The 12,016-nt window shown below is 45.5% G+C and overlaps 1 protein-coding gene across 7 annotated transcripts in view; it reads right to left on the bottom strand.

Annotated features, from left to right (window-relative positions):
• HLCS (holocarboxylase synthetase) overlaps nucleotides 1–12,016 on the bottom strand; it is a 241,208-nt gene that overhangs the window by 198,555 nt on the left and 30,637 nt on the right. The gene's annotated exons all lie outside the window — the stretch shown is intronic.

Here is a 12,016-nt window from a genome sequence, read left to right as displayed (position 1 = left end):
CTGCAAGCAGGAGCTGAAATGGTCAACTGACCCAGGTGGAGCTGAAAGAGGAATTACGAAACCATGACTGACCAGATGCTCAGGGAAAGGGCGGGTCTCACTGAATAACTGAGAAAATAATACAAATATTATGAGAATAAATACCTTTGTGCCACACAGAAGAGTGTTATTATTGTGTTCTGTAGATGGCCGATACACCGCCGAGGCCTGCTAAGGTATGCTGCATTCACATCCAGTTACTTCCCACCTCATCCCCCCATTCCACTGATGTAAGCTGAGGAAGAAGAGGAGTTTTAAGAGGTATCCCAAGTGGTTTAGTTATCCACTGATGTGTAACAAAGCACCCCAAAATTCAGTGGCTTAAAACTAATCATTTATTTTGCTCACGAATCTCAATTTGGACAGGACTGGGCAGGAACAGCTTAACTCTGCTCCATGTCACAGGTAGAGTGACTAAACCAGGGCTGGATGACCTACGTTCAAGATGCCTCTGTCACCAAGCTGGAGCTGCCTGTCAGCTGGGAGCTCAGCCAAGGCTGTCCACGAAGAGCCACATGTCCTTCTCCTTCATGTGGATCTTGCCACAGGGCAGCTTGAGCTTCCTCACAGTATGGGAGCTGGACACCCAGATGGCATGTTCCAAGAGCGCACATGGAGGCTCCAAGGTTTCTTATGATCTGGCCTGAGAATTTACAGAATGTCACTTCTACCATATCCCAATGGACACACAAATCACTAAGGTCAGTTCAGACTCAAGGGAGGGGGAAGTGACTCCACCTCTCAAAAGGAGGAAAGAATTTGCAGCCATCTTCAATGAGCTGCAACAAGTTTGTGCCAGCAATTAGTCTTCCCCCTTCTGCATGAGAATGACATGTCCCTAAATGGGCATGCTCCTTTGGCCCAGGACCCTGCACAAGAGAGATGTAGAGAGCAAAGAGCTCAAAGCAGAGTCACAGCTGGAAACAGCAGCAGCGAACATGCTGAGCATGAGTAACATACCCAAAAAACTAGGATTCACTGTTAGAAGCCACTGGGATTCTAAGCTTATCTGCTACTTCAACCATCTGATTAACACAATGTGCAACACTGCATTCCTGACAACAGCCCTCTAAGTCCTTCCTGCTACATTCCCCATCTGCACAAGTAACCCACCACCCACCCACAGGCCATCACCTCCTAACCAATATGGACATGTCTCTATCTCAGCGTTCCTACTCCCAACACTCATCAAGCCCATTATCTTTTCCCACGTGGCCTACAATCTGTTCCAGGTTTGCTCCCCTCCGATCCCTTCTGCAATCTGCCTGTACTGTGACCTTCCTAAAGTGCAAATCTGATCATTCTGCTTTAAAAAAAAAAAAATGGTTTTAGCCTACTGTCCCTGGGATCAAGTCCAAATTCCTGGTTAACACATATAAGCCTTGTTTGATCTATGTATTATGTCCATTTGCCATCCAATTTGAGTATATGCAATTCTGCTACATAGAAAACAAGAAAACAAATAGCATGGATGAAACTCATAGTGAGTCAAAAGCTTGTAAGACACGCTCAAGACAGACAAAATAAGTCGAACATACGTGCATTGAACATAGATAAAAAGGACAAAACCAAAGAGTGTTAGTCCTAGGCAGAAAGTCACGGAAGAACCAATCTTTTTTTTTTTTTTTTTAGAGAAAGACAGGGTCTCACAGCTTTGTAACCCAGCCTAGAGTTCAATAGTGCAATCAGGACTCATTGCAGCCTCGACCTCCTGGGCTCAAGCAATCCTCCCACCTCAGCCTCCCAAGTAGATGGGACCAAAGGCATACGCTACCATGCCTGGCTAATTTTTTTTTTTTAATTTCTTGTAGAGACAGCATCTTGCTGTGCTGCCCAGGCTGACCAGGGCCAATCTTATCAAATCTTAAATATTAGTAAGACAGAAACTATGCCACTTGACAGTTATGTCATCCTTAATTTGGCCGTGCATTTTGACCCCATTTATACACTGTCTAGAAACACATTAAAAAACACACACAGCATCTCAGCAGGTCTCTGGTAAGCCACAGCTATTGCAGACATATATATCCAGATATCTCCAATAAAGCACCTTCCACCTTCTAGGCCCTTGTGTAACTTCAGCTCTAGTCCTTGTGCTGACACCATTGGCAGGGAAGGCTGATGCAGCAGAGAGACAGGACTCCATGTATGAACATCGCATGGCCCAGGATTCAGATTTGCTCCTTCCATTCCATAGGCACCTGATCCTAAGTGTTAACTGATCCCAGAACTCTCCCCTTATTTCTTGCTGCACATTTTGAATTGATGTGATAAACAATGTGATTCGAGCGTCTTAACTCAGCCTATGAGCCTCTCTATTCTGTGACTGCTGGAATAGGCTGCTTGGCCATGTTCTTGGAAGCTACCACCATATCAAGGTAATTTCCCACACAACATTCCAGCCCCTGCTTTCCCCTCTGGCCTTATCTAGGGCCGTTCCCCAACTCAGGTGAATGCAGACTCCAAACGTACTGAGCTGTGTGCAGTGGCCACGTGCAAATGCTTTCTGTACATCTGCACATGCTGTCCTACCTGGGAAGTCCTTTCCTCCTTTCACCTATTTTTACCTTAAACCTCAGATATCATCTACCCTGGAAAGTCCTTCCTAACCTCACGCATCTAGGTAGGTCCCCCCCATAATCCCTATCCATGCCTTCTATAGTACGTAACATGGTGACCTTTAATTGTTCATTTACTTAGCTCTCTGCTCTTCCACACTGTGAACTCCTTACAAACAGGGAATGTCATCTCTGAATGAATCTTTCATCTCCATGTAACACATGCCTCCAACCCTACCTAGCACACAATCTGGCATATAATAGGCACTCAATAAACCTTCAATGAATACCTTGATCAAGTACAAGGAACATTAGCAAATTTCCTGTGGAAAAAAAGATTTGTATTAAGTTCTTTGGGTCAACAATTCTTACTAAATGCGATTGCTAATATAAGTATAGAAAATATTGAAAACTGAGCTGAATCTGCCATCACTTGTTGGTATTACTGCATCAAGCAAAATAAGTGAACCATAGCTGTTTAATAAATATGTCAATGAATGAATAAGCGAAAATATGAATATGTGAAAGCTATATTTTTTAAAACTGAATTTTAAGATCCATTTATCTGTTGTTGGTAATCTGTATAATGACCACAGATCAAAGCCATTTGAAATATCCAAAATTCAAAACGATATTTTAAATATCTTTAAGAGTTGTATAGTCTTAAAGATGTGAAAAAATATAAATGTCCTTCTTACATAATATATTTTTCTATTTAATATCTTAGGACCCTGTTAAATTCAAATGGTTGTGAAGTTAGGTGAAACATACACACACAGACTCATAAGAACCCCCCAAAATGCAAAATCCCATCAAGCAGTCAACCCAAATGGAAACTGTCAACTTGGCTAGAAGACAGTGAGCTACGAGATCAATCCCTTTTTAAGTTTTGAATTCTAATTTATAAAATGGAGCTCGGGGTAACAGCCAGAGTGGTCAACATGAATGGCTCTGGACATCTCTAGCTCCTGGTTGCAAGACCCACTGATGTCTCTGATCACAAGTGAAATTAGTTAACTGGACTGTGGCAATCCTCCTTGATGGGAAGGCATTCTACCCCAGAAAATTAAGAATTAAGTAACCACGGCCAAGCACAGTGGCTCATGCCCGTAATCCCAGCACTTTGGGAGGCCAAGGCGGGCAGATCATGAGGTCAGGAGATGGAGACCATCCTGGCCAACATGGTGAAACTCCATCTCTACTAAAAATAAAAAATTGGCTGGTTGTGGTGGCGTGGGCCTGCAATTCCAACTACTCCGGAGGCTGAGGCAGAAGAATTGCTTGAACCAGGAAGTCGGAGGTTGCAGTGAGCCGAGATCACGCCACTGCACTCCAGTCTGGTGACAGGGCAAGACTCTGTCTCAAAAAAAAAAAAAAAAAAAAAAAGAATTAAGTAACCACCATTCAGCAAGAAGGTCTTAATTAAACCTTCCTTGGAAAGTCAGTTAACTGAAATGATAGCTGTGGCAGAGATGCTAATTATCTCCCAAAATCTAGCCTTTCTTTCTCCCTTACAGGAACAGAACTCCCAGTTTCTGCTGAATCCATGACTGTCCAGCTAGGGAATGCATTTCACAGACTACCCTGCACCTAAGTGACCAAGGGGGCTATGTGACTAACTTCTGTACGACAGAATGGGAGCAGAAGTCACCACGTGAAATTTCTGAATCAAAACTGTATTTTTTTTAATTTACCAATTTTTTAGAGATGAGCTTTCACTCTAATACAATGGCAATCAAAGCTCACTGCAACCTCAAACTTCCGGTCTAAAGTGATCCTCCCACCCCAGCCTCTCAAGTAGCTGGGACCACAGGCGGGAGCCACCATGCCAAGATGGATCACAGTTTTAAAGAGGAGACTGGTTGTCTTCCAACCTTCTCTCTTCCCCCACTCTGAAGGCTAGAATGTGGATGAAGCTGACAGTGGTGGAGTGGCAGGGGAGCCAGACTCTAGCAAGAGAGAACCACTACCTAGGATAGAGGAGAGAAGATGGGAGAAGGAACCAAGGAAGAAGATGAGGAAAAAAATGGGTCCCTGGATGGACTTCCAAAGCAAAACCACTGCCCAGAGAGAGAAATTTAACTTCTAGCTTGTTTGAGCCCCTGTAGCTCTGGGTCCCACTGTTATACAACTTAGCCTGTATCCTGCATAATATAGTAACTATGTTCCTTAAGACACTGTACATCTTTTAGCCCCAGAAAGACATATAATTAACAATTTAGGAAAATAAAAGCACAGTAGTCATATTTTATGCTAAAAAGGAACCTGAACATATTTGATATTTTATGTAAATGCAATATTTTGGAAAGTCTGATCTTGGCTTTAAGTTGAAATCTTACTAAATTTATATATAATATCAGAATATATAAGAAAACTTCAAGCTTACCATATTTGTAAATTTAATACAGTCATGTACCACATAATGTCTCGCCCAACGATGGACCACATATATGATGGCTGTCCCTCATAAGATTACAATGGAGGTAAAAAATTCCCATGGTCTAATGACATTGTAGTACAGCACAGTACTCACGTATTTCTGGTGATGCCGGTGTACACAGACCTACTGGGCTGTCAGTCACATAAAAGTATAGCACAGACAAGGCCAGACGCAGTGGCTCATGCTTGTAATCCCAGCACTTTGGGAGGCCTAGGCGGATGGATCACCTGAGATCAAGAGATCGAGACCATTCTAGCCAACACGGTGAAACCCTGTCTCTACTAAAAATACAAAAATTAGCCAGGCATGGTGGCACGCGCCTGTATTCCCAGCTACTAGGGAGGCTGAGGCAGAAGAATCGCTTGAACCCAGGAGGCAGAGGTTGCAGTGAGCTGAGATCACAAAAATAGAGCAAGATTCCATAACATAATAAATAAATAAAATAAATAAAATAAATAAAATAAAATAAAATAAAATAAAATAAAATAAAATAAAATAAAATAAAATAAAATAAAATAAAAAGTATAGGCCAGGTGCAGTGGCTCACACCCATAATCTCAGCACTTTGGGAAGCTGAGGTAGGCAGATCACAAGATCAGGAGATCGAGACTATCCTGGCTAACACGGTGAAACCCTGTCTCTACTAAAAAAATACAAAAAATTAACCAGGCATGGTGGCGGGAGCCTGTAGTCCCAGCTACTCGGGAGGCTGAGGCAGGAGAATGGCGTGAATAGGGGAGGTGGAGCCGAGATGCACCACTGCACTCCAGCCTGGGCGACAGACCGAGACTCAGTCTCAAAAAAAAAAAAAAAAGTATGGCACAGACAATTACATACAGTACACAGTACCTGATAATAAACAACTGTTACTGGTTTATGTGTTTTCTATGATTTTAGAGTGTACTCCTTCTACTTATTAAAAAAACAAAACAAAAACAAAAACAAAACAAAAAACAGCTGGGTGTGGTGGCTCATGCCTGTAATTCTAGCACTTTGGGAGGCCGAGGCAGGGGGATCACTTGAGGTCAAGGGTTCGAGACCAGTCTGGCCACCATGTGAAACCTCATCTCTGCTAAAAATACAAAAATGAGCCAGGTGTGGTAGCAGGCACCTGTAATCCCAGCTACTTGGGAGGCTGAGGCAGGAGAATTGCTGGAACCCGGGGCCGGAGGTTGCAATGAGCCAAGATCGCGCCATTGAACTCTAGCCTGGGCGGCAGAGTGAGATTCTGTCTCAAAAAAAAAAAACAAAACAGTTCACTGTAACAGCCTGAGGCAGGTCCTTCAGGAGCCACTCTGGGGGAAGGCATTGTTATCACAGGAGTTCACTGCTCCATGCATGTTACCGCCCATGAAGACCTTCCAGGAGGACACATGTGCAGTGAAAGTCAGTGATACTGATGATCCTGACCCTGGGCAGCCTGGCTAATGTGTGTGTTTCTATGTTAGTTTTTAACAAAAAAAGTTTAAAAAGTAAGAAACAGGCTGGACATGGTGGCTCACAACTATAATTCCAGTGCTTGGTGAGGGCTGAGGTGAGAGGACTGCTCGAAGCCAGGAGTTGGAGATCAGTCTAGGAAACACAGCAATTTGTATGTTCACAAATTTACAGAAATAAATAAATGAAAATAAGAATAAAATTTTAAAAACAAAATTTTTAAAAATATATATAAAATCTTAGAAAAAAGCTTTTAGAATAAGGATAGGAAGAAAATATTTTTTACAGCTGTACAATGTGTTTGTGTTTTAAGCTGTTATTACAAAAGAATCAAAAATTTTAAACAATCAAGTTTATAAAGTAAAAACGTGATAGTAAGCTAAGATTAATTTATTATCGAAGAAGGATGTTATAGGTTCAGTGTAGCCTAAGTGTACAGTGTTTATAAAGTCTAAAGTAGTGACTGTTCTGTCCTACGCTTTCACATTCACACGCCACTCACTCACTGACTCGCCCTGAGCCACTTTCAGTCCTGTAAGCTCCATTCATAGCAAGTGCCCTAGACAGGTGTACTGTTTTTTATCTTTTATACTGTATCTTTACTGTGCCTTTTCTATGTTTAGATACACAAATACTTACCACTGTGTTACAGCTGCCTACAGTATCCAGCGCAGTAACATGCTGTACAGGTTTATAGCCTAGGAGCAATAGGCTACCCCATAAATCCCAGCTGTGAAGTAGGCTACAGCATCTAGATTTGTGTAAGTACACTCTATGATGCTTGCATGATGAAATCACCTAAGGACGCATTTCTCACAATGTGTATCTGTCATGAAGCAACACATTAACTATAATGCATATGAATTATGTAAGTGTTCAAAAACGTGGTGTCTGTTAATCCAGACAACTTAAAAATCTAAAAAGAAACTGGGAGGAGGGGGTGGGGGGACCCATGAGGAAGGAGCAGGAGCAAGTAGATGGACTTGGGGGTGGGGAGGCACATGTAGTTCTAGTGGTGAGTTCATGGGTATTTATTGTATTATTTCAAATCCACAGGTGAATGAGAGCCATGCATAAACCAATGATGAGAGTACATTTGGAACAAGGAGTATGGTTAACCCAATTCTGTGCACCTAGAGTCCTAAAATGAAATGAAATATTTTAAGATATTTGAGTTTATAGGCCGGGTGTGGTGGCTCACACTTGTAATCCCAGCACTTTGGGAGGCCGAAGCAAGCAGATCACCTGAGGTCAGGAGTTCAAGACCACCCTGGCCAACATGGTAAAACCCCGTCTCTACTAAAAATACAAAAAATTAGCCAGGTATGGTGGCAGGTGCCTGTAATTCCAGCTACTTGGGAGGCTGAGGCAGAAGAATCGCTTGAACCCAGGAGGCAGAGGTTGCAGTGAGCCAAGATTGCACCGCTGCAGTCCAGCCTGGACAACAGAGCCAGACTCCGTCTCAAAAAAAAAAAAGCCCAAGGAATTGGTTACTGATAGAATCTGGAAGTTTGTCCCCTCCAAACCTCATGTTGAAATGTAACCCGCAATGGTTGAGGTGGGGCCTGTGGGAGGTGTTTGGGTCATGGGAGCAGATCCCTCATCAATAGTGTGGTGCTGTCCTCTCCATAGTGAGTTCTCACAAGACCTGGCTGTTTAAAAGTGTGTGGCACCTCCCCCAGCTCAGTCTCACTCTCATTCCCATTCTTGCCATGTGACACACCTGCACCTCTGTCGCTTTCTGCCGTGACTGTTCCTCAAGGCCCTCACCAGAAGCACATGCTGGCACCACTCTTCCTGTATGGCTCGCAGAACCTCTTCTTTATAAATTATCCAGCTCCAGGTATTTCTTTATACCAATGCAAAAACCGTCTAATACAGTTACCATATGACAAGGCCTCTTTGTAGTTCAAAAAGAAAAGCCAGATATTAGCAATTTCATGTGATTTGACCTACTTGATTATTTAATTTATATTTTCAATAAATCGAAAATCATTTTTAAAATAAAAATGAAGTTTATGAATCATCTTTTCTGCATATGAAAATTAGCCCTGAATTGGCCGGGCGCAGTGGCTCATGCCTGTAATCCCAGCATTTTGGGAGGCAGAGGCGGGCGGATCCCGAGGTCCATGAGGTCAGGAAATCATCCTGACTAACACGGTGAAACCCCGTCTCCACTAAAAATACAAAAAATTAGCTGGGCGTGGTGGCGGGCGCCTGTAGTCCCAGCTACTCGGGAGGCTGAGGAAGGAGAATGGTGTGAACCCGGGAGGTGGAGCTTGCAGTGAGCTGAGATCGTGCCACTGCACTTTGGCATGGGCAACTGAGCAAGACTCTGTCTCAAAAAAAAAAAAAAAAAAGAGGCCGGGCGCAGTGGCTCACGCCTGTAATCCCAACACTTTGGGAGGCCGAGGCAGGTGGATCCCAAGGTCAGGAGATTGAAACCATCCTGGCTAACATGGTGAAACGCTGTCTCTACTAAAAATACGAAAAAAAAAAAAAAATTAGCCGGACGTGGCAGCGTGTGCCTGTAGTCCCAGCTGCTCGGGTGGCTGAGGCAGGAGAATGGCGTGAACCCGGGAGGCGGAGCTTGCAGTGAGCAGAGATCACGCCACTGCACTCCAGCCTGGGCAACAGAGCGAGACTCCGTCTCAAAAAAAAAAAGAAAGAAAGAAAATTAGCCCTGAGTTCACCAAAAACCGTCACATCAACAGCTGGTCTCCTTCTACCAAACATGAGACACAAGTACTGTTTGATTGGACCTAGGTTAATAAAAGTTTTATTTATTTTGGAATCTCAATGATCTAGATCTCTTTAAAACCATTAATTCATTCCTCTAGTTACTAGAAAGGATAGAGGCATTGGTTAAAATCTTATCTCTCACTTAGCAGCTGGTTAAAACCTTGTCTAGGCCAGGGACAGTGGCTCACGCCTGTAATCCTAGCACTTTGGGAGGCCGAGGCGGGCAGATTGCCTGAGCTCAGGAGTTCGAGACCAGCCTGGGCAACACGGTGAAACCCGGTCTCTGCTAAAATACAATTAGCTGGGCGTGGCAGCGTGCGCCTGTAGTCCCAGCTACTTGGGAGGGTGAGGCAGGAGAATTGCTTGAACCCGGGAGCTGGAGGTTGCAGTGAGCTGAGATCGCACCACTGCACTCCAGCCTGGGCGACACAGCGAGACTCCATCTCCCAGAAAAAAAAAAAAAAAAAGAAAGAAAGAAAGAAAACCTTGTCTATCACTTAGCAATGATATTCCTATCACTTTAGGAATGTCATTTAATCTTATAACCTAAGTTTTCTTATCTTCAAAATGGCGATGATAATAATAATAATACTTTGTAGAGCCATTAAGTATTAGTGATGACAGCGGCAGCCAGTCTGGAGCAGGGTAGGCGCGGCCAGGGATACGCGCTCTGTGGAACCAGGGAGAGCTGGGAGCAGGCAGGAGCCCTTCCCGCTTCTGAGTTGGCGGGGCAGGAGCCCAGTGCTCCCAGGCACAGCTGCAGCCTCCCAGCCACAGCTGTGGACCTGGGCATCCCTGCGCTCTCAGGGGCCCCAGAAGCCCTCGCTTCCCCACAGGCTTGGAAGTGCCTGATCCCGCTGCCTGGCCTCTTCCTGCTCCCTGTGCCCGCTCTGATTCTGGAGCAAAATTGAAGCTGAGCCTGGGCGCTGTCGCAACCCGACCAGGTGAGTGCCACTCAGGATGGCGCTGACACACCAGCCCCCTGCCACCTCGGCCCCTCTAGACTTTAGGAGCCACTCTGGACCACGAGGATGGGAGGGAGGCCAAGGAGGGGCTGAGGACGGCTGGTTGCAGGCCTGTAGGCACCCCTCAACACAAACAGCCTGGGCACCTTGGACGACATGACTGACAGCAAAAGGCAGACAGGCTCATAGGTAGAAAGGGGCGGGTCCCTGGTGACGCCCCACCTTCAAGCCAAGACCAGCCCAAAACCTGGGGACCTGGCTGTCAGTTCCAGGTGAAGCCTGTGGCCCAGAGTGAGAACTTACGGTGCTTTTTCTGGCCTGCCCATGGCTGCCCATGGACCAATCAACACGCACTTCCTCCCTTCTGAGCCCATGAAAACCTCAGATCCAGCCAGACTCACACAGATGCTGGGACTACCAGCTGCAGAAAGGAGCTGCCCACTTCAGGTCTCCTGAGAGTTGTTCTGCCACTCAGTGAAGCTCCTCTCTGCCTTGCTCACCCTCCAGCTGCTCACTCTCCGCATACCTCATTCTTCCTGGATGCAGGACAATAACTCAGGACCCACCGAATGGCTGTACTAAAAGAGCTGTAAGACAAACCAGGGCTGAAACATGTCCCCATGCTCACTACATTGCAGGCAAGAAGAAGGAGAGAAGAACTGTGGCCCTTCAAGAAGCCAAGATCTAGGGGCTCCCCAAGCCAAGGCTGTAAACACGCTCTTTGGGGCTCTGCAGTTCCCAGCATCTCCATGCTTCCAGGTGCCACCATGTTCCCCTTGTCCAGACACGGGTGCCCGCAGCAAAAGCCTCATTCAGTACACCTGCTACAGCCACAGCCTTGCATGGAGCCACCCAACCCCCAACCCTGCACTTGCTCACCCACACACCCCTTGCCACTCTGCACCCGGCTTGCCCCTGGTAGGTGTGCGATCTGAGCTGGTAGAATGAGCTGAGTGCAGCCTGCCAGGCCAAGTGGGTGGAATAAGCCCAGTGGCCACAAGCAATACTCAGGCAGAAGGAGCCGCTAGCCACAGAGGTTTCTGTCTGGTGAAAGGCACCCCAAGGATCCTGTGACATTAGGGGTAACGTTTATAAAATACCTAGCAAGGGCTCAATAAATGGCTTATTATTATCATAAGTGTCTACAGGGCTAAACGAAACATTGCAAACCTTCAGGAGAGAACGCACTGTCTTAACACACTGCACTGCTCCAGGCCCGTCTGCCTGATGCTCTGCCTGCTCCAGGGCCCCCATCAGAAAGTCTCTTGCTATCCTATACTATCTGCACCTGCCTCCCCTTATTTTGGTTCACCCTGAATTCCAGTCAATTATTTCTTGTTTACTTCCCCGTTTTTCCTCTTCTCTCATCTCAATACAGCATCTTACAGACAATCTTCATGAAATGGGAATCCAGTAAACATGGCTAGTATCAGCAGAATCCCCACTGGATGATCTACATGGCAGGGAAAAATGGCAGGTGAGGACCCACAAGTGAGGGGAAGGAAGCTGCAAGGGTGGGTTGGGGTCAGACCTCCAGGAGCCTCAGGGCATGGACTGCACCTGGAGGGATGACAGCCACCAAAAGCTTATGCAACAGTGTCCCAACTGGATGTGGGTCCAGAATGACTAACTCTGGCCATCAAGAGGAATGCCCAAGGAAGGGACATGGGACAGGATATTTTCACAGCTCAGACAAAAGATAATGAATATGAGGATGGAATGAGGAACAGTGGAGATGAAGGAGAGGAGCTGACAATTTAGGGAGTGCTGTTAGAACTCGTAACTTCACGGAAGCGAGGAGGAGGTGTGAGGAAAAGCCGGCTGGCGTGTTAATT

The sequence above is a fragment of the Hylobates moloch genome, unplaced genomic scaffold (assembly GCF_009828535.3).
Source record: "Hylobates moloch isolate HMO894 unplaced genomic scaffold, HMol_V3 SCAFFOLD_14, whole genome shotgun sequence".
Taxonomy (NCBI): Eukaryota; Metazoa; Chordata; class Mammalia; order Primates; family Hylobatidae; genus Hylobates; species Hylobates moloch.
The sequence above is the reverse complement of the archived record's forward strand: the minus strand, read 5'-3'. Positions and strand labels throughout refer to the sequence as shown.